This window comes from Osmerus eperlanus, chromosome 2 (genome assembly GCF_963692335.1).
Source record: "Osmerus eperlanus chromosome 2, fOsmEpe2.1, whole genome shotgun sequence".
In the NCBI taxonomy this organism is placed as follows: domain Eukaryota; kingdom Metazoa; phylum Chordata; class Actinopteri; order Osmeriformes; family Osmeridae; genus Osmerus; species Osmerus eperlanus.
In genome coordinates, this window is record NC_085019.1 from 12,134,521 (window position 1) to 12,153,952 (window position 19,432).

The window sequence follows — 19,432 nt, forward strand, 5'->3', positions numbered from 1 at the left end:
TAATCGTAATGCAAATATAGAGCTCTGCTCTACCAATTAAGGCTTGGCAATTCGCGAGACACACCTACAAGTGTTTTCGTTGGCCAATTCCCATCACAGACTTGGCAAAGGGGAGCCAATTGATACCAAGTCCCCACCCCTCGCACCTCGGCTTGAAGTGGATGTTGGTGGTACTGCCTTTCCGATTAAGTACCCGGCTCGTCCGGTCGATTTTATTGTACTAACTCTAGTCAACATATCCAAAACTATGTTGTCCCGCCCCCCAAAAAAGAAAAATCTATTCTCGAACCTGGCTCATACCACTAGCTTTTTCATAGAATCATTTTTGCTCAATCCAACATGGGTAAACTAGTACCCCATTTACTTGCTTACGCCAAGAAAAGTTTCTGGGAACTGTGCTCGCGGGTACGAACAGGGCACAAGCACAAAGGGGAACATTAGCGAATTGCCGATTTACCTGGAGCTGACTGAGCACAGGGAGAAAGGGCTTGATAATCTACATTTGCCTGTCCTGCTGTAGCCAGTTTTGCAAATAGTTGGCACACATACATGAAATGTTGTTTATAGAGTTTATTCCTGTTATTTTAAAGCAGATTTTTTATATATATATAGCTGCAAGCAGCAATGCGGGTTCCTCCGCAAAATGGCAAAATATTATTCAAATGTACATTGTAGAAGGTCAAGAGTTGGACAACAAGAGAGCAAAACAACAACAACAGGCTGAATGGAGATTCAAACTCAAGAGCATGTGGTTGCAAGTCAGCCTCTTTCCTCTGCTACACATCAACTGTTGAGTTTATATGAATAGAATAGCCAGGGTAATAGCTTTGGTCAGCTTTGGGACAAAGTTTCAGCAGCTGTAATTCATTGATCTTTTGACATATCAAGATGAAATTGCTATGGTACTTCAGAATGATGTCATCCTGTTTAACTAAACAGATAATCAAAATTATGACAGGGTCAAAGACTGGCTGAATTTGAACCTATGACCTTGCACTTTATAGTACACTGTCTCAGCCCATTGAGCTATTCTCAGTATTGGGAATTGTCATGGTCAGTTACTATATCAAAAAGTAAGCTGTTTCTCCTGTGGTAAGCATTGTTAGATTCGGTCAAAGTTTAAACAGCTCTAATTCAATCATATTTTGACATACCAAGGTGAAATTGTTTATGGTACTTCAGAGTGATGTTATCTTGAAGCCTATCAGGTTTGAAAAACCATCAGTCAAAATTATATTTGATTTATTGACACAAAGATATTGAGGCCATGTGGAAATGTACATAAATACACCCCTTTCAGCCATTTTGTATTGCATTTCTTATTCCATTTTACCCTATATAAAGACATTCTACACATCTGTAACAAATTCCAAGTCGATTGGATATATAGTTCATGAGGAGAATGGTTTCGAAGGTTGTACCACATTTTGACAGGACAGCAAAACCTAAGTGATTTCCCCTGCGCCCCATTACTCCAAAATGCCTGAAAATTGGTATGCCTTATTTCTTATGGGGAAAAAAAAAGCCATGGACCCATAAGGTCCGCCATGATAGATTTTGCTGTACTGTCCAAATTTGGTACAACGTCCAAAACCTTTCTCCTCATGAACCATAGATCCAATCGACTTGAAATTTGTTATAGATGTGTTAAGTACATGTCTTTATATAGGGTGAAATGGAAATGCAATACAAAACGGCTGAAAGGGGTGTATTTATGTAATTGTACACATTGCCTCAATATCTTTGTGTCAATAAATCAAACTTTGACTGATGGTTTTTCAAACATAAGAAGGGTTCAAGATGACATCACTCTGAAATACCATAAACAAATATGCAAGCAGCAATGAGGTGGCCAAGCAGGTAAAGCAGGTAAAATGAACGAAAAACATTTTAGACATCCTCAGAATAGGGTTCTGAGTAAATGCAGCTTTGAATCCATCAAAGATTTGCTGATACGACCCAACTTCCTGTTTGCCGGCTTTGCCGCAGATTTTGATTGGCTGTACCGATCAAACCGTTTCGAAAATCTAAAATAATTTTGATAGTTTGTGTGAAGATTGCCATGACTATATACAGCTAGACTACAGGTAGCTAGCGACTGCGTTGTACCTGGCTACCTTTGCAGTGGCTTACAGTCTAGTAACCAGTGACATGGCAGGCTCATTGGCTGGATTCGAACCTCTTACCCTTTCGAGAACACCAATTTATCCTAGTGAGCTATTCTCAGTGCTGGAAATTACTGTGTTCAATTACTGCGTAAAAATATAAGCAGTTTTTCAACTGGCAAGCGGTTGTCACATTTGGCCCAAGTTTAAACAGCTGTAATTCAGTCCTATTTTGACATGCCAAGGTGATTGTGGTCTGAAGATAATCTATGCCAATTTTTTATTTTATTTTTATTACGTAAAATTGCAGCCGCATCAATTCATCTGGTATCACAAGTTAACATGCGTCAGGGAATCGCCCCTTAGCGGTTAGATGACACAACCTTTTGTGAACCTCTTTGGAACAGGGTCCCGAGCACCTGTACCAAGTTTGATGTCAATTCAGCAAATATTTCCTGAGATATGACTCACTTCCTGTTTTGGCGGCTTCATCGCCAACTTTGATCAGCTTTACCGGAAAAACAGTTTTGAAAATCAAAAACCATGTGAAAACGTTTGTGAGGCTTGATCTGAACATAATTGGTGCCAAATTTTTGCTTATTGCAGCACCACCTAGAGGTGAAATGGCATGACCTATTGGACCTCTTTAAAACAGGGTCCCTAGTCCTTATATCAAATTTGGTGTCAATGCAGTAAAGAGGCAATTTTTTCAATAGAATAAGATTCGACAAGAATTGTAGGAGGAGTAGCGAAAAAACGCTTTTCCTTTACATTCAAAATGGCGGAGAATCTATATAACTGGGTATGATGTCATAGAGTGCGTTGAACTCATCTTGATCCAGGGAATCCAATGATACCCCATTGGTGGCGCTAGATGGTTGTAATGGGAAACATGAAACTTGGTGAAATTGATGAGGGGACTGGTCCCAAAGAGTGTGCCATAGACTTCTGACCATGTGACCATGTGGTTGGGGCTGCCATAGACTCCCATGACAGATGTGTAATAATAATAATAACTAGAGAGGGTACAATTTCTGGGGAAATTGTAGGGTGTGCTGCTTGCGTCGGTTGCACAGGGGTCCGTTTTTTAATGACATTTTTACAACTAATATTTCTGTATATTTTATATAAAATTGCATACTTTTTATTTATAAAGATCACATAGATTTAAAAGCATATATTTTTTGCTGCTCATTTACAATTCAAAGTACGAGTGAAGTGTAGAATGAAATAGATGTCTTCTCATTTCCCCTGCAAGAGGCAGCCTCATAGTTGTATAAAAACGAATAAATTTGGCAGACTGTTGTAAAAATTGACCTAATCTCTATGACAAACATCCTTTTAAGTTTTTCCTTCTCGTGATATTTTCAGGCATTTAGCCTACTCATATTGCATTAATTCATTAATTAATAAAGAACCCCCTTTGAAGATTATTCTACGACGTTACCGGCAGTAGAAGATGGAATCGCGATTCAAACAGTACCATCTGCTAACTGAAAATATGCCCCCAAAAACGTAAATAAGCTTGACATTTATTTAGTGGAAAATCGCTCATTCATAAAAATCTCACTGGTAGCGATCATTGTCAGTAACAACGCAAAATGCGATATAGCCCTGTGTGAAGCTGCCCCGGTAAATTGTACTAATACAGTACAGTACTAGACTACTGCTGTGTTCGTCTTGGTAGCGATTGCATTGGTTGAATTCGATTGAACGTTCCGTTGTACGGTTTAGGCTGAAATTAATTATTTTCATGAACAGATTGACAAAGTTTAGGCTGTGGCAATATAGTTCACGTTCGTAGTTAGATAGACTATTGATTTAAGTAAGGGGAGTGCCGAACATGTTCTGTCGCCGTTTGACTTCCTAAACAGCTGTGTAGATGTTTTTGTCGTGTCTCGCGTAGGCTACAGCGTTGCAGTGAGCAACACTGGTTTGAAACCACAGATAATGATAATTTCACCAACAAATCGTTTACTTGTAATGTAATGTCATAATAAATCCTACAACGAAAATGTATTTGTGAGGAATGTTGAAATGTTGTGAGGATTGAAAACAGATGCATCATAGACTCATCATTGTTGTATTCTTAGATTGTTTAGTTATTAGAAATAGTTAAACTTTTGTACTTTTACTTAATTTAAGATCTGTATATGTTTAGTGTTTTGCACCTCCCTGCCACAGTAAATTCCGTGTTTGTATAACATACATGGCGGATAAACCTGATTCTGATTCTCTGATTCTAGACCACTGTAGTATGCGTTGCCCGGGCAAAAGAGGCTAATGTCATGATGCTAATGCTTCAGTGAAATAGTAGACTACTGTTTCCGAAAGTAGATGTGGGCCTACTTCCTTAATAATATCAGCTAGTATTGTACATTACATTTCACAATTGTGTTTCACATCACAAAGTAAAATGAGTAAATAGTTATCACCCTGGCCTCTTTGCTTGTGGCGTTTCTGCAGCTGCCTTGCAGTAAAACTATAGTTAGCCTAGCTATCCCCCAAGTTAACAGATGCGAAACGAATGTTCTGCTACAGGTAGTCACGCGTGTTCTCGTGACATAGTGACGTTAGTAACGTCAGTGGCTGTGGCTAGCAAATTAGCCACCGTTAGCTTCACATTTCGCCACCAAAAATTAACTTGATCCTAAACCATGCAACGGAACGTAAATAAAAATACAAGCAACTCAATCGCTACCAAGACTAAACTTTTGACACCTAGGTTGTCTATGTAGGCCAAATATTGACGAAGATTTAGGGGTGCAAAAAGAAATAATATTAATAATATATATGTGAGAGAACAAAGGTTGTGCCCTTGCCGAAGGCAAAGCACACCCAATTAGAATGCCAAAGGTCTGCAATGTTGTAATTGCTGCAAATGGAGCATTATTTGACGAAAGCAAAGTTTGAAGAACAAAATGTATATTTCAAATAAAAATAATTATTTCTAATAATAATAATTAACCTTGGAAATGTCTTGACTATTTTTTCTATTCATTTTGAAAGTTATTTGATAAATAAAAGTGTGAGTTTTCATGGAAAACACAAAATTGTCTGGGTGACCCCAAACTTTTGAACGGTAGAGTATATGTGAGAGAACAATGGTTGTGCCCTTGCCAAAGGAAAAGCACACACAATGAATATAGCTTTAGACATCCTCAGAAGAGGGTATCGAGTACACACAGCAAGTTTGGTGTGAATCCATCAAAGATTTGCTAAGATACAACCCAACTTCCTGTTTGCTGGCTTAACGGCACATTTTGATTGCCTGTACCGGGCAAACGGTTTTGAAAATCAAAATAACATGTGATAGCTTTTGTGAGGCTTGGTCTGAATATAATCTCTGCTGAATTTGGTGAAGATTGGACAACATGTGTAGGAGGAGTAGAGAAAAAAACTTTTTTCAATTAATTCAAAATGGCAACCACATCAATTCGGCTATTATCACAAATTATTATGAGTCACACACGGGATGTCCCAAGATATCATGAGACAAAGGAATCACTTAATAAAGGCAAACAAATCAATAGTTATTGGCCAAAACACATTTTTGCTTCCTGCGGCCACGCCCAATGATCACATGACACCAAATTGTGTGGACATCCTCAGAAGAGGGTTCCGAGTCATCATACCAAGTTTGGTGTTGACATCTCAAAGATTTGCTGAGATATGACCCAACTTCCTGTTTGGTGTCTTTGCTGCCGATTTTGATTGGCTGTACCGGACAAACGGTTTTGAAAATCAAAAATCCTTTACATTGTTTTGTAAGGGTTGCTGTGACGATGATGTGTGCCAATTCTGGGCAAGATTTGACAAAAACTGAAGGAGGAGAAGCGAAAAAACGTTTTTCCTTAAAATTCAAAATGGCGGAAAATCTATATAACCGGAAATTGACGTCATAGGGTGTGTTGAACTCGTCTTGATCCAGGGAATCCAACGGTACCTCATTTTTGAAAATCGGTTATACGGTTCAAAAGTTACGTGTGTAAACACAAGTCCAACTTTGACCCGTTGGTGGCGCTAGAGTGCTCGAATGGGAGACATGAAACTTGGTGAAAATAAAGAGGGGACTGTGCTTAATGAGTGAGCCAAATTTCACAACTTTTTACCATATGGTTCTAGGGGCTGCCATAGACTCCAATGGGAGAAGTATAATAATAATAAGAAAAGGTAGAAACACTTAAGTGGCTTCGCCGCTTCGCGGCTTGGCCACCAATAAGAAAAGGTAGAAACACTTAAGTGGCTTCGCCGCTTCGCGGCTTGGCCACCAATAATAGCTAGACAGGGTACAATTTCTGGGGAAATTGTAGGGTGTGCTTGCTTGCGTCGGTTGCACAGGGGTCCGTTTTTGAATGACATTTTTACAACTGATATTTCTGTATATTTTATATAAAAATGCATAGGGCCTACTTATTATTTATAAAGATTACATAGATTTAAAAGCATCTTTTTTTGCTGCTCATTTACAACTCAAAATACGAGTGAAGTGTAGAATGAAATAGATGTCTTATTTCCCCTGCAAGAGGCAGCCTCATAGCTGAATCAAAACGAATAAATTTGGCAGACCGGTGTCAAAATTGACCTAATCTCTATGACTTAAACATCCTTTTAAGTTTTTCCCTTCTCGTGATATTTTCAGGCATTTAGCCTACTCATATTGCATTCATTCATTAATAAAGAACCCCCTTTGAAGATTATTCTACGACGTTACCGGCAGTAGAAGATGGAATTGCGATTCAAACAGTACCATCTGCTAACTGAAAATATGCCCCCAAAAACATAAATAAGCTTGACATTTATTTAGGGAGAAATGGCTAATTCATATGGAGGACCAAACCTGCCAAAATTAAAAATAAATAAATAAATGTATAAATAAATGTATTTATACATAAAAAAAATGTAAATATATAAAAATAAATGTATGAAAACATCTTAATTACGTATTTATTTATTTACATGGCCATTTATTTCTGTATTTATTTATTTTTGTATTTCTGTGTACATTTATTTCTGTATTTATTTATTTCTGTGTACATTTATTTCTGTATTTCCTTGTCCTTAAGCTAATGAGGTAAGCTGTCAATCAATGTATGTCACGGTGTCACCTTAACCCCATTGGTTGATCGGTATCAGAGTACGAAGATGGACTTTCCATGCCTGGGGTTGCTATGACTACCTTAGTAAACAAAAGACTGCACACACGCAATAGATAGCGAGATATGAGAGTTTTGGCTAGCTAACCTTGCTAAAAAAAAGTGCTAGTCAAGATGTTTAACTTTTTCGCGTTGAGGCTCTGGATACCAATTTGTACCATTTAGCTGCCTGCAGAGTCATAAAGAGAAAGAGTTGCGTGAATTGCCTTTACGTTCATGGTACTGTACTGTACTGTAGGCTAGTTAGAACTAGAGCGAGCTAGCATCAGTTTCAAACACAGCAGCATCGTCGTTGAGGAACAGTTGTACTGTACTGTATGATGGAGTTGTGCCAAGGTAAGAATGTGAAAGTTCTTGGCCCATTTTCTGGCATCTAGTACATTTAACATTTCAGTATCTTAAAGTGCCGAGATTTTTTGATGCTAGCTAGACATGTAGAAGCCAGAACGTAGCAAAAACAATGTGCTACGAAGTGAGTGATGACCTGTTTATGTAATGATCAGTGTAGCTAGCTAATTTAGTGCACTATTTATATTTATTGAGAAACTAATGCCTACAAACAAGTTTGTGTGAGAGGAAAGCTGTATTTAATTATTAATCCGTAACTGTGGTCGCTTATTTGCACCATAGTCTGGGGGTTGGTACAGTAAGAAATTGGATGATATTATACAGTGTCAAGGAACCATCAAAGAATATAGTACAACATGGTTAATCTATTCATAAAGTGAATGTTTACTAAGCAAACTATGAGTTAGAGACCATTGTAACATTCAGTCCATCATGTGATTATCATTACAGCTTACTGTCTGTTTATGTGTGTGTGTCTATGGCCCTTGCAGTCTGGCATTGCTACTGATGTTGATGTGAGCTGAAAAGGAAGCCCAGTGCCTTGGAGGTGGATGTCAGACCACTGGACGAAGGAGCGCTGGATGGGAGACCACTAGTTGAAGGAGCGCTGGATGGGAGACCACTGGATGAGAGATTTCTGGCTGAGGGAAAATGTGATGGAGTGGGCTGTCTTATATTTAAACCACAGTATTTTTGTCATTACTATGCTTTTAATTGTGGTCGTTATTGAGTTTGCTCCTGTTGACTTTAGCAAACCACCTCTTTCTCCTCTCACTATCAGCTGGGAAGCCGTAGCCTACATCACGACTCCCTATTTGGAGCATGCAATACATCCCCATGCATCACACCCAACCATTATGAAATCCATGATGCTAGGTGCAAGACCAAGACAGCGCGGTGTAGACAAAAGCGTTACCTTTATTGTGTCACCCTTTACACTCTTTTCATAGCAGAGACTAAAATAACATGTGTACATATTTGAATAGTCATGTTGACTATCATGTAGTTGTACTGTAGCCTTTCACAACCAAGTCCTTGAGGTTTAATCATTGTGCACTACACATGCATAAAATGATACTATATAGTAGGGAAAGATTAAATAAAGATGCAGAACAAACTACTTGTTTCCAAGTTACATTTAATGACAACACATGAAGGGTATGAAGAGATTCTTAAAGAGATTCTTGAAGACATTCTTAAATTGGAATACAGCTCCTATTGCATCGGTTGATTTTCCAAATCCTGTTGATAATGACATGTGCAGCACGCTCCCTTACAAATGCACTGCTTGAACTATGAGTATCGGTGTACCTCAGTAAATTAGAATATTGTGGAAAAGTTTGTTTATTTTGATTAGTAAATTCAAAAGTTGAAACTCATATATTATACAGATGCATTACACACACAGTGAAATACTTCAAGCGTTCATTTTAATTTTGATGATTCTGACTTTCATCTAATGAAATCCCAAAATTCAGTATCTCAGAAAATTAGAATATTACACAAGACCAATAAACCTAAGGATTTTTAATACAGAAATGTCAGCCGACTGGAAAGTATGTTCATATAGGCATTCAATACTTGGTCTGGGTTCCTTTTGCATGAATAATTGCATCAATATGGCATGGAGGCGATCAGCCTGTGGCACTGCTGATGTGTTATGGAAGCCCAGGTTGCTTTGATAGCGGCCTTCAGCTCGTCTGCACTGTTGGGTCTGGTGTCTCTCATCTTCCTCTTGACAATACTCATAGAGTCTATGGGTTCAGGTCAGGCAAGTTTGCTGACCAATCAAGTGATACCATGGTCATTAAACCAGGTTCTGTTACTTCTGGCAGTGTGGGCAGGTGCCAAGTCGTGCTGGAAAATGAAATCAGCATCTCCATAAAGCTTGTCAATGGAAGGAAGCATGAAGTGCTCTAAAATGTCCTGGTAGACGGCTGCATTGACTTTGGACTTGATAAAACTGTGGACCTACCAGCAGATTACATGGCTCTGCAAATCATCACTTGGAAACTTCAAACTGGACTTCAAGCAACTTGGATTCTGTGCCTCTCCACTTTTCCTCCAGACTCTGGGACTTTTATTTCCAAGTGAAATGCAACATTTACTTTAATCTGAAAAGAGGATCTTGGACCACTGAGCAAGTCCTTTCCCTTTTCTCCTTCGCCTGGGTAAGACGCTTCTGACGTTGTCTCTGGTTCAGGAGTGGCTTGACACGAGGAATGCGACAGTTGTAGCCCATGTCCTGGATACATCTGTGCGTGGTGGCTTTTGATGCACTGACTCCAGCCTCAGTCCACTCCTTGTGAATTTCCCCCAAATTCTTGAATGACCGTTGCTTCACAATCCTCTCAAGGCTGCAGTTATCCCTGTTGCTTGTGCACCTTTTTCTACCACAATTTTCCCTTCCACTCAACTTTCTATTAATATGCTTGGATACAGCACTTTGGGAACAGCCAGCGTCTTTAGCAATGACTTTTAGTGGCTTACCCTCCTTGTGGAGGGTGTCAATGATTGTCTTCAGGACAGCAGTCTTCCCCATGACTGTGTAGCCTACTGAACCAGATTTAGAGACCATTTAAAGGCTTAGGAAACCGTTACAGGAGATAATCAGCTGATTAGAGTAGGACATCATGAGTCTACAATATTTAACTTTTTCAGTCAAATGTTCTAGGATACTGAAATTTGGGTTTTCATTAGCTGTAAGCCATAATCATCCAAATTAAAAGAAATAAACACTTCAAATGTTTCACTCTGTGTGTAATGCCTCTGTATAATATATGAATTTCACCTTTTTCCACGATATTCTAATTTACTGAGATTCACCTGTGTCGGTCTAACTGCAGAGTATAGTAGTATAACCATGCTTATAAACTAGGCCGCACCATTTCAATGATAGGTGAAATTGGAGCAATGGGGTGGAAATGCCATCACTTTGAAAACCGGACATTTGGGCGTGGCCTGTGGCGCCCCCTATGGTCCGATGTGGCCCATATTTGGTGTGGGGGTACCCACTTGGATGTAGTATCAATGTGCCAAATTAGAAAATTTATGACCAGGGACTTTTTGAGATATTGGGGCGCAAGGAGAAGAACAATAATAATAAGAATACCAATAATAACAATAGGTTCCCTCCTACCGGAGGAACCTAACAAGTAGTTTGTTCTGCATCTTTATTTAATCTTTCCCTACTATATAGTATCATTTTATGCATGTGTAGTGCACAATGATTAAACCTCAAGGACTTGGTTGTGAAAGGCTACAGTACAACTACATGATAGTCAACATGACTATTCAAATATGTACACGTTATTTTAGTCTCTGCTATGAAAAGAGTGTAAAGGGTGACACAATAAAAGTAACGCTTTTGTCTACACCGCGCTGTCTTGGTCTTGCACCTAGCATCTTGGATTTCATAATGGTTGGGTGTGATGCATGGGGATGTATTGCATGCTCCAAATAGGGAGTCGTGATGTAGGCTACGGCTTCCCAGCTGATAGTGAGAGGAGAAAGAGGTGGTTTTCTAAAGTCAACAGGAGCAAACTCAATAACGACCACAATTAAAAGCATAGTAATGACAAAAATACTGTGGTTTAAATATAAGACAGCCCACTCCATCACATTTTCCCTCATCCAGAAATCTCTCATCCAGTGGTCTCCCATCCCTTCCTTTTCAGCTCACATCAACATCAGTAGCAATGCCAGACTGCAAGGGCCATAGACACACACACATAAACAGACAGTAAGCTGTAATGATAATCACATGATGGACTGAATGTTACAATGGTCTCTAACTCATAGTTTGCTTAGTAAACATTCACTTTATGAATAGATTAACCATGTTGTACTATATTCTTTGATGGTTCCTTGACACTGTATAATATCATCCAATTTCTTACTGTACCAACCCCCAGACTATGGTGCAAATAAGCGACCACAGTTACAGATTAATAATTAAATACAGCTTTCCTCTCACACAAACTTGTTTGTAGGCATTAGTTTCTCAATAAATATAAATAGTGCACTAAATTAGCTAGCTACACTGATCATTACATAAACAGGTCATCACTCACTTCGTAGCACATTGTTTTTGCTACGTTCTGGCTTCTACATGTCTAGCTAGCATCAAAAAATCTCGGCACTTTAAGATACTGAAATGTTAAATGTACTAGATGCCAGAAAATGGGCCAAGAACTTCCACATTCTTACCTTGGCACAACTCCATCATACAGTACAGTACAACTGTTCCTCAACGACGATGCTGCTGTGTTTGAAACTGATGCTAGCTCGCTCTAGTTCTAACTAGCCTACAGTACAGTACAGTACCATGAACGTAAAGGCAATTCACGCAACTCTTTCTCTTTATGACTCTGCAGGCAGCTAAATGGTACAAATTGGTATCCAGAGCCTCAACGCGAAAAAGTTAAACATCTTGACTAGCACTTTTTTAGCAAGGTTAGCTAGCCAAAACTCTCATATCTCGCTATCTATTGCGTGTGTGCAGTCTTTTGTTTACTAAGGTAGTCATAGCAACCCCAGGCATGGAAAGTCCATCTTCGCACTCTGATACCGATCAACCAATGGGGTTAAGGTGACACCGTGACATACATTGATTGACAGCTTACCTCATTAGCTTAAGGACAAGGAAATACAGAAATAAATGTACACAGAAATAAATAAATACAGAAATAAATGTACACAGAAATAAATAAATACAAAAATAAATAAATACAGAAATAAATGGCCATGTAAATAAATAAATACGTAATTAAGATGTTTTCATACATTTATTTTTATATATTTACATTTTTTTTATGTATAAATACATTTATTTATACATTTATTTATTTATTTTTAATTTTGGCAGGTTTGGTCCTCCATAAATTCAAGACAAGTTTGCTACGAGCAAGCTAGTTGCGGTGGCTAGCCAAACTTCACTGAGTGAGGGGATTGTTTGAAAGCACCGGAAATGAGAACGTTTGTTTTGACAGAGTTTAGGCTGTGGCACTGAAGCCAGCGACGCACCACACAAGCTTGAGTTTAAACTTTACATACATTCTTTAATGTGACATTACTTACTGTACATGCAAGTCTTGATTTGCTTAAATGTACATGTATGATGCTGCTAGTAGTAGTACACCACGGCACAATACGATACTCGCTGTGCAACAGCACATCAATCCATGCGTCGTTGCTAACGTGTGCTGACGTGGTGACGTAGCTAGCACTGAGTACCCTTCGTTGACTAAAGGCACTTTTTGCCACAAAAACGTTGTAACCTCCTAAACCGTGCAACGGAACGTAAATAAAGATACAAGCAACGCAATCGAGACAAAGACAAATATTTTTACACAGGCGTTGTCTATGTAGTCCAAATATTGACTGATCCTTAGGGGGGCGATATAATAAACAATAAATAATAAATATATATATGAGAGAACAATGGTTGTGTGCGAAGGCGTGAGCACACCCAATAATAAGAAAAGGTAGAAACACTTAAGTGGCTTCGCGGCTTGGCCACCAATAATAATAAGAAAAGGTAGAAACACAAACACTTCTACGGCTTCGAAAAGGTTCTGGACCACCATCCGGCGACTCAAGCAGTGCACTGTCAACGCTGTATATGGTGGGGATGGTGCGCTGCTGACCTCGATGGGGGACGTCCTGGATTGGTGGAAGGAATACTTTGAAGACCTCCTTAATTCCACCAACATGCTTTCCGACGTCTGGGGACGTCAACATGCTTCCCGAATCTGGGGACATCGGGGGGGGGGGCCCTTCTATCGAGGTGGTTGAAAAGCTCCGCGGTGGCAGGGCCCCTGGGGTGGATGAGGTCCGCCCGGAGTTCCTTAAGGCTCTGGATGTTGTAGGGCTGTCTTGTTTGACACGACTTTGCAACATTGCGTGGACATCAGGGACAGTGCCTCTGGACTGGCAGACCGGGGTTTTAGGTTCCCCTCTTTAAAAAGGGGGACCGGAGGGTGTGCTCCAAATTTAGGGGGATCACACTCCTCAGCCTCCCTGGGAAAGTCTATTCAGGGGTTCTGGAGAGGAGGGTCCGTCGGATTGTCGAACCTCGGATTCAGGAGGAGCAATGTGGTTTTCGTCCTGGCCGTGGAACTGTGGACCAGCTCTACACCCTCGGCAGGGTCCTGGAGGGTGCATGGGAGTTCTCCCAACCAGTCTACGCATGTTTTGTGGATTTGGAAAAGGCGTTCGACCGTGTCCCTCGGGGGCTCATGTGGGGGGTGCTCCGGGAGTACGGGGTACCGGATTCCCTGATCGGGGCTGTCCGGTCCCTGTACGACCGGTGCCAGAGTTTGGTCCGCATTGCCGGCAGTAAGTCGAACTTGTTCCCGGTGAGGGTTGGACTCCGCCAGGGCTGCCCTTTGTCACCGATTCTGTTCATAACTTATGGGGGAGTCAGATGGCTGAGCGGTTAGGGAATCGGGCTAGTAATCTGAAGGTTGACAGTTCGATTCCCGGCCGTGCCAAATGACGTTGTGTCCTTGGGCAAGGCACTTCACCTTACTTGCCTCGGGGGAATGTCCCTGTACTTACTGTAAGTCGCTCTGGAAAAGAGCGTCTGCTAAATGACTAAATGTAAATGTAAACTTATATGGACAGAATTTCTAGGCGCAGCCAGGGCGTTGAGGGGTTCCGGTATATTTGGCTACACTGTCCAAATTTGGTACAACCTTCAAAACCTTTCTCCTCATGAACCATAGATCCAATCGACTTGAAATTTGTTACAGATGTGTAGAATACAAAATGGCTGAAAGGGGTGTATTTATGTAAATGTCCACATTGCCTCAATATCTTTGTGTCATTTAATCAAATATAATTTTGACTGATGGTTTTTCAAACCTAATAGGGTTCAAGATTACATCACTCTGAAGTACCATAAACAAATTCACTTTGGTATGTCAAAATATGATTGAATTAGAGCTGTTTAATTTTTGGCCGAATCTAACAATGCTTACCACAGGAGAAACAGCTTGCTTTTTTATATAGTAACTGACCACATTATTTCTTAACACTGAGAATAGCTCAATGGGCTGAGACAGTGCACTGCAATGTGCATGGTCACAGGTTCGAATCCAGCCACAGCCTTTGGACCTGTCGTGATACTGATCTATCTGTTTAGTTAAACAGAATGAGATCATTCTGAAGTACCATGCGCAATTTCACCTAAAAATGTCAAAAGATGACTCAATTACAGCTGCTTAAACTTTGTCCCAAAGCTGACCAAAGCTAATACTCTGCCTTTTCTATTCATAAAATCTCAACAGTTGATGTGTAGCAGAGAGGATAGAGAGGCTGACTTGCAACCTCATGCTCTGGAGTACGAATCTCCATTCAGCCTGTTGTTGTTGGCCAAACATGAAGTCATTTTGCTCTCTTGTTGTCCAACTCTTAATCGTCTACACTGTACATTTTTATAATATTTTGCCATTTTGCGGAGGAACCTGCATCGCTGCTTGCAGCTATATTTAGACATTTCGTTTGAATAGAAAGTTGACAGTAGGCTATGGAAAGTCTGCATTATGGGAAATTGCGGTTAGCAAAATAGCTATTTTGTTTTCTTTGCCAGACGAGAACAATGACGAAGTATTCAAGTTTACAGTTTATTTAATCCGATACAATGCGTTGGCAATCATACTCAAAACATGAAGCAAAAACACTTTAGGCCGATATGGTGAGTTCCATATAGAATAAGCATATATTTCTAAAAACCAAGTGAACTGTATCGTATTTAGGGCTGGGCAGTATGACGGTATATACCGTGCGACGGTAGAAATGTGTCTACCGGGAGAGATTTGGCTATACCGTTTCAACTGCGGTATACTTTTATACTATATTTTTGTATTACACGTGTCAATTAAATGTCTGGTTGTTGTATTGTACATAAGCCATCATATAAATCGCATTCTTGCGATATTTAGAATTGTAGTTTAACTTTTATTTGATTTGCTATTTTCGTTTGACCTTGAAGCACATTTGCGTTGGTCTGACGGAAGGAGTGTATTTTGTCTAAGCTTACCACATTCATGCAGATGCTAATTAATAATAGATTTGATGACCCATTCTGCAGGTAACCAATTCGATTTGCTGTAAAATTATTGTTGTAAAATTACACTGGTGGCGTTGCTAGCATTCTTGATCAAGAAGGTGAAGGCTAACTACTTACTAACTGAGAATGAGGTCATGCGGGAAATATCAAACTGAGGCTTTAACATATCGCCTGAGCTTTAACGAGGTTGATACGCCATAACCGAAGTTAGATATAAATAGTAAAACTCAGACTCCGGTCGCTTTCGCTCATTTTGAAATTTTCGTCGGAGGGCATTACGGATCTGTATTAGGCTGTGAGTAGGTCACCATGCGGATGGCATGACCTGCGCATCAGCCATTCGGAACGCTCGTACTCGTAACTTTTTTGAGTCTTTTGTTTTTAACTCGTGTTGTCTCATGTGAGGCAGTTGTTTTTGTTTGTAATAAATAATCGAGTGTGATGATGAAGTATGGTATGGTTATTTTGTACCATTTCTTAATTGAATTTACAGAACAATTACTATACCGTGATATATACCGTAACCGTGATATAAAATGACTCATACCGTGATAGAAGATTTTGGCCATATCACCCACCCCTAATTGTATTCAGCATTGATTTTAGTTTTCATGAAGTTCACATCATGTTGGCCTATCTGCTTCTTGATCGGATTTGTACCCCATTCTGCCAGTTTTCTGACTCTACTGCAATGCCTTAGCTCAGTGGTTCCCAACCCTGGTCCTCAGGGAACACCTGTCCTGGATGTTCCCTGCTCCAACACACCTGATTCAAATGAATGGGTCGTCATCCAGCTCTGCAGAACCCTGCTTATGACCATTCATTTGAATCAGGTGTGTTGGAGCAGAGAACATTTTGCGACTGGTTGTCGCAAAGTATGACTTGTACAGATATTTGCAAGCGTGCACGAGCCTCGGAGCTAGGAGCATGGCGAGCCACTGTTCTGCGCAAGACCGGACGAGCCGGAACTGCTAAGATGGCGCAGTCCCTTTCAAGCTCTCGCTTATCTCACTGCACCAGGCCACATTTCTACACTGATGTACAAAGCTACTGTGATATACATTAATGATAACTGAGTAATTCAATTTAGACATAAGAACTTAGATTCTTGCAGAAACAAAGCACAAGACTGACTTTGTGTGATAATATTTCTGCACATGCACAATCGAGAGCATCCTGACAGGAACATCACTGCCTTGTATGGGATGTTGATCTTAAATCTGGTTTGCTGGTTCATTGAGTTGGCTCTGATTAGGCTAGGCCTTCTATTAACCTCTTCATCCCTAGGCCTATTTCTTAAGTCCCGCCCCCGAAAAGGCACGCCCAAATCTAATGGAGTATCTCACAAACTACAAGGGCTATAAACATAATGTTGGTATCAAAAAGATGGTAACACATGTGAGATGTATCCCGAATTAGCAATGTGGGTATTAGTTTGTCAGAGGACATGAAGCTAGAACATTAAATTAAATTGTGGAAATCTAAATCTAAAAAGTAAAAAATAAATAAAAAAGGAAACCTTTGCTGAGACCCCCATGACATCTCAAAACTATATACAGTGATATTAGGTCCTAAAACAGGTTCCTTAGTACCCTAAAACAGAGGTTCCCAAACTTGCTAAAGCCCCGTTGGCGGTCCCCAGCAGAATGAGTTTCAATGATTGCGCTCTTGGATATCTCTCACGCTTGGATATCTCTCACGCTTGGATATCTCCCGATTCGATTGGTAAATCGTGTGACCCCTCATCATGTGACCCCTCTATGGAAAGCTAAATATTAGCTGAATTACACGAGAACTGAGAGTCAGGTGGCTGAGCGGTGAGGGAAACGGGCTAGTAATCAGAAGGTTGCCAGTTCGATTCCCGGCCGTGCCAAATGACGGCACTTCACCCTACTTGCCTCGGGGAGAATGTCCCTGTACTTACTGTAAGTCGCTCTGGATAAGAGCGTCTGCTAAGTGACTAAATGTAAAATGTAAAACTGTTTAGGAAAAACAGTTGCTTAGAACGATATAGTCACTAAGGTTCAAGCTAATGTTATAGTTATTAGGAAACAGTGTTTGCGATTTGAAATTACTTCAGAATGTCAACAAGGCATGGAACTATCTTACCGAGTGGAATTAGTCGACCAGACACTACTTTTTACAACAAAAATCATACAAGGTAGGACAAAGTTGTTGTTGTGATTTCAAAATTGTTAAACTTTTGGTGATATATTTATGGATTGTTTCGTGTGTGTTAGTGTTAGCCCAACATGGTTGGCATTTTTAGGAAGGGCTAAATAGTGGCTTTCAATTGGCGTATTGCTTTCGTGGCTACGTTGAGAAATATCTGTTCATTGATCTACTAGGGCTGTCAATATGCTCTTGGTTGACTAAGATTATTTTAGTCGGGCTGCCGTATGGCAGTGTGAGATCTGATTCCCGCTTGTGTCACCATTGCTGAATTAAATATGATAGTCCAGTAGATGTCCAGTAGATGGGGACAAAGACGGCCTGTTTTGCTTAGAACGATATAGTCACTAAGGTTCAAGCTAATGTTATAGTTATTAGGAAACAGTGTTTGCGATTTGAAATTACTTCAGAATGTCAACAAGGCATGGAACTATCTTACCGAGTGGAATTAGTCGACCAGACACTACTTTTTACAACAAAAATCATACAAGGTAGGACAAAGTTGTTGTTGTGATTTCAAAATTGTTTAACTTTTGGTGATATATTTATGGATTATTTCGTGTGTGTTAGTGTTAGCCCAACATGGTTGGCATTTTTAGGAAGGGCTAAATAGTGGCTTTCAATTGGCGTATTGCTTTTGTGGCTACGTTGAGAAATATCTGTTCATTGATCACTAGGGCTGTCAATATGCTCTTGGTTGACTAAGATTATTTTAGTCGGGCTGCCGTATGGCAGTGTGAGATCTGATTCCCGCTTGTGTCACCATTGCTGAATTAAATACATTTTCTAGAGAAATTGTAGACTATATTATTTAAGACAAATAAAGCAACTCTAAAAATATGTAATTTAAAAGAAAAGGTGTTACTGTTTTCCCTTTCATTAATCTGCGCTTAGTTTTTTTGCACAGGGCACAAGCACAATTGGCTACTGAACTACAAACTCTGCCATAGCCTACTTTGTCGGTGTTATTCGTCAAAATGGTGTGTTGCCACTAAGTGTTGAAGAAAAAAATCCTAATGCATCAAAACCTTGAAATGTATTGTTTTTCTTGCAGTTAAGTAAACTCATTGTTATATTTATTTAAAAAAAATATACGATTTTTGAAATTTGTGAATCGATATGAATCGCTAGAAGACTGAATCGCGTTTCAAATGAGAATTGATTTTTTCCTCAACCCCTACTTCCTCTACCAGTAGGCTACTGTGCCTATAGAAAATGCGAAGTTCACGTCACGCCGCGTTGAATTCTGGGTAAATGGCAAAACCGTTTTGTTTGGGCGCCATCTTGTAAGGTCAACGGACATACAACATCAGTGGGCGTCTTGATCAGCACATTTAGAGCCATCAAATATTTCCAGGGAGGGCCCCTCTGTACTGATTAGGGGTGGAACGGTACACTGAAGTCACGGTTCGGTTCATACCGCGGTTCAGACATCACGGTTCGGTACGAGTTCGGTACAGCGGAGGGAAAAGCAAAACAAACTAGGTTCGTCTAGGAGTGAATACGGGCGCATTGAAGATGACATGTAAATTCCAATTGCGTCAGTATTTTTTTGGCCCTATTTGTATGTGTATCTA

At 40.0% G+C, this 19,432-nt stretch overlaps 1 protein-coding gene across 2 annotated transcripts in view; it reads right to left on the reverse strand.

Moving 5' to 3' along the window:
- ift70 (intraflagellar transport 70) overlaps positions 1–19,432 on the reverse strand; it is a 71,936-nt gene that overhangs the window by 43,964 nt on the left and 8,540 nt on the right. The gene's annotated exons all lie outside the window — the stretch shown is intronic.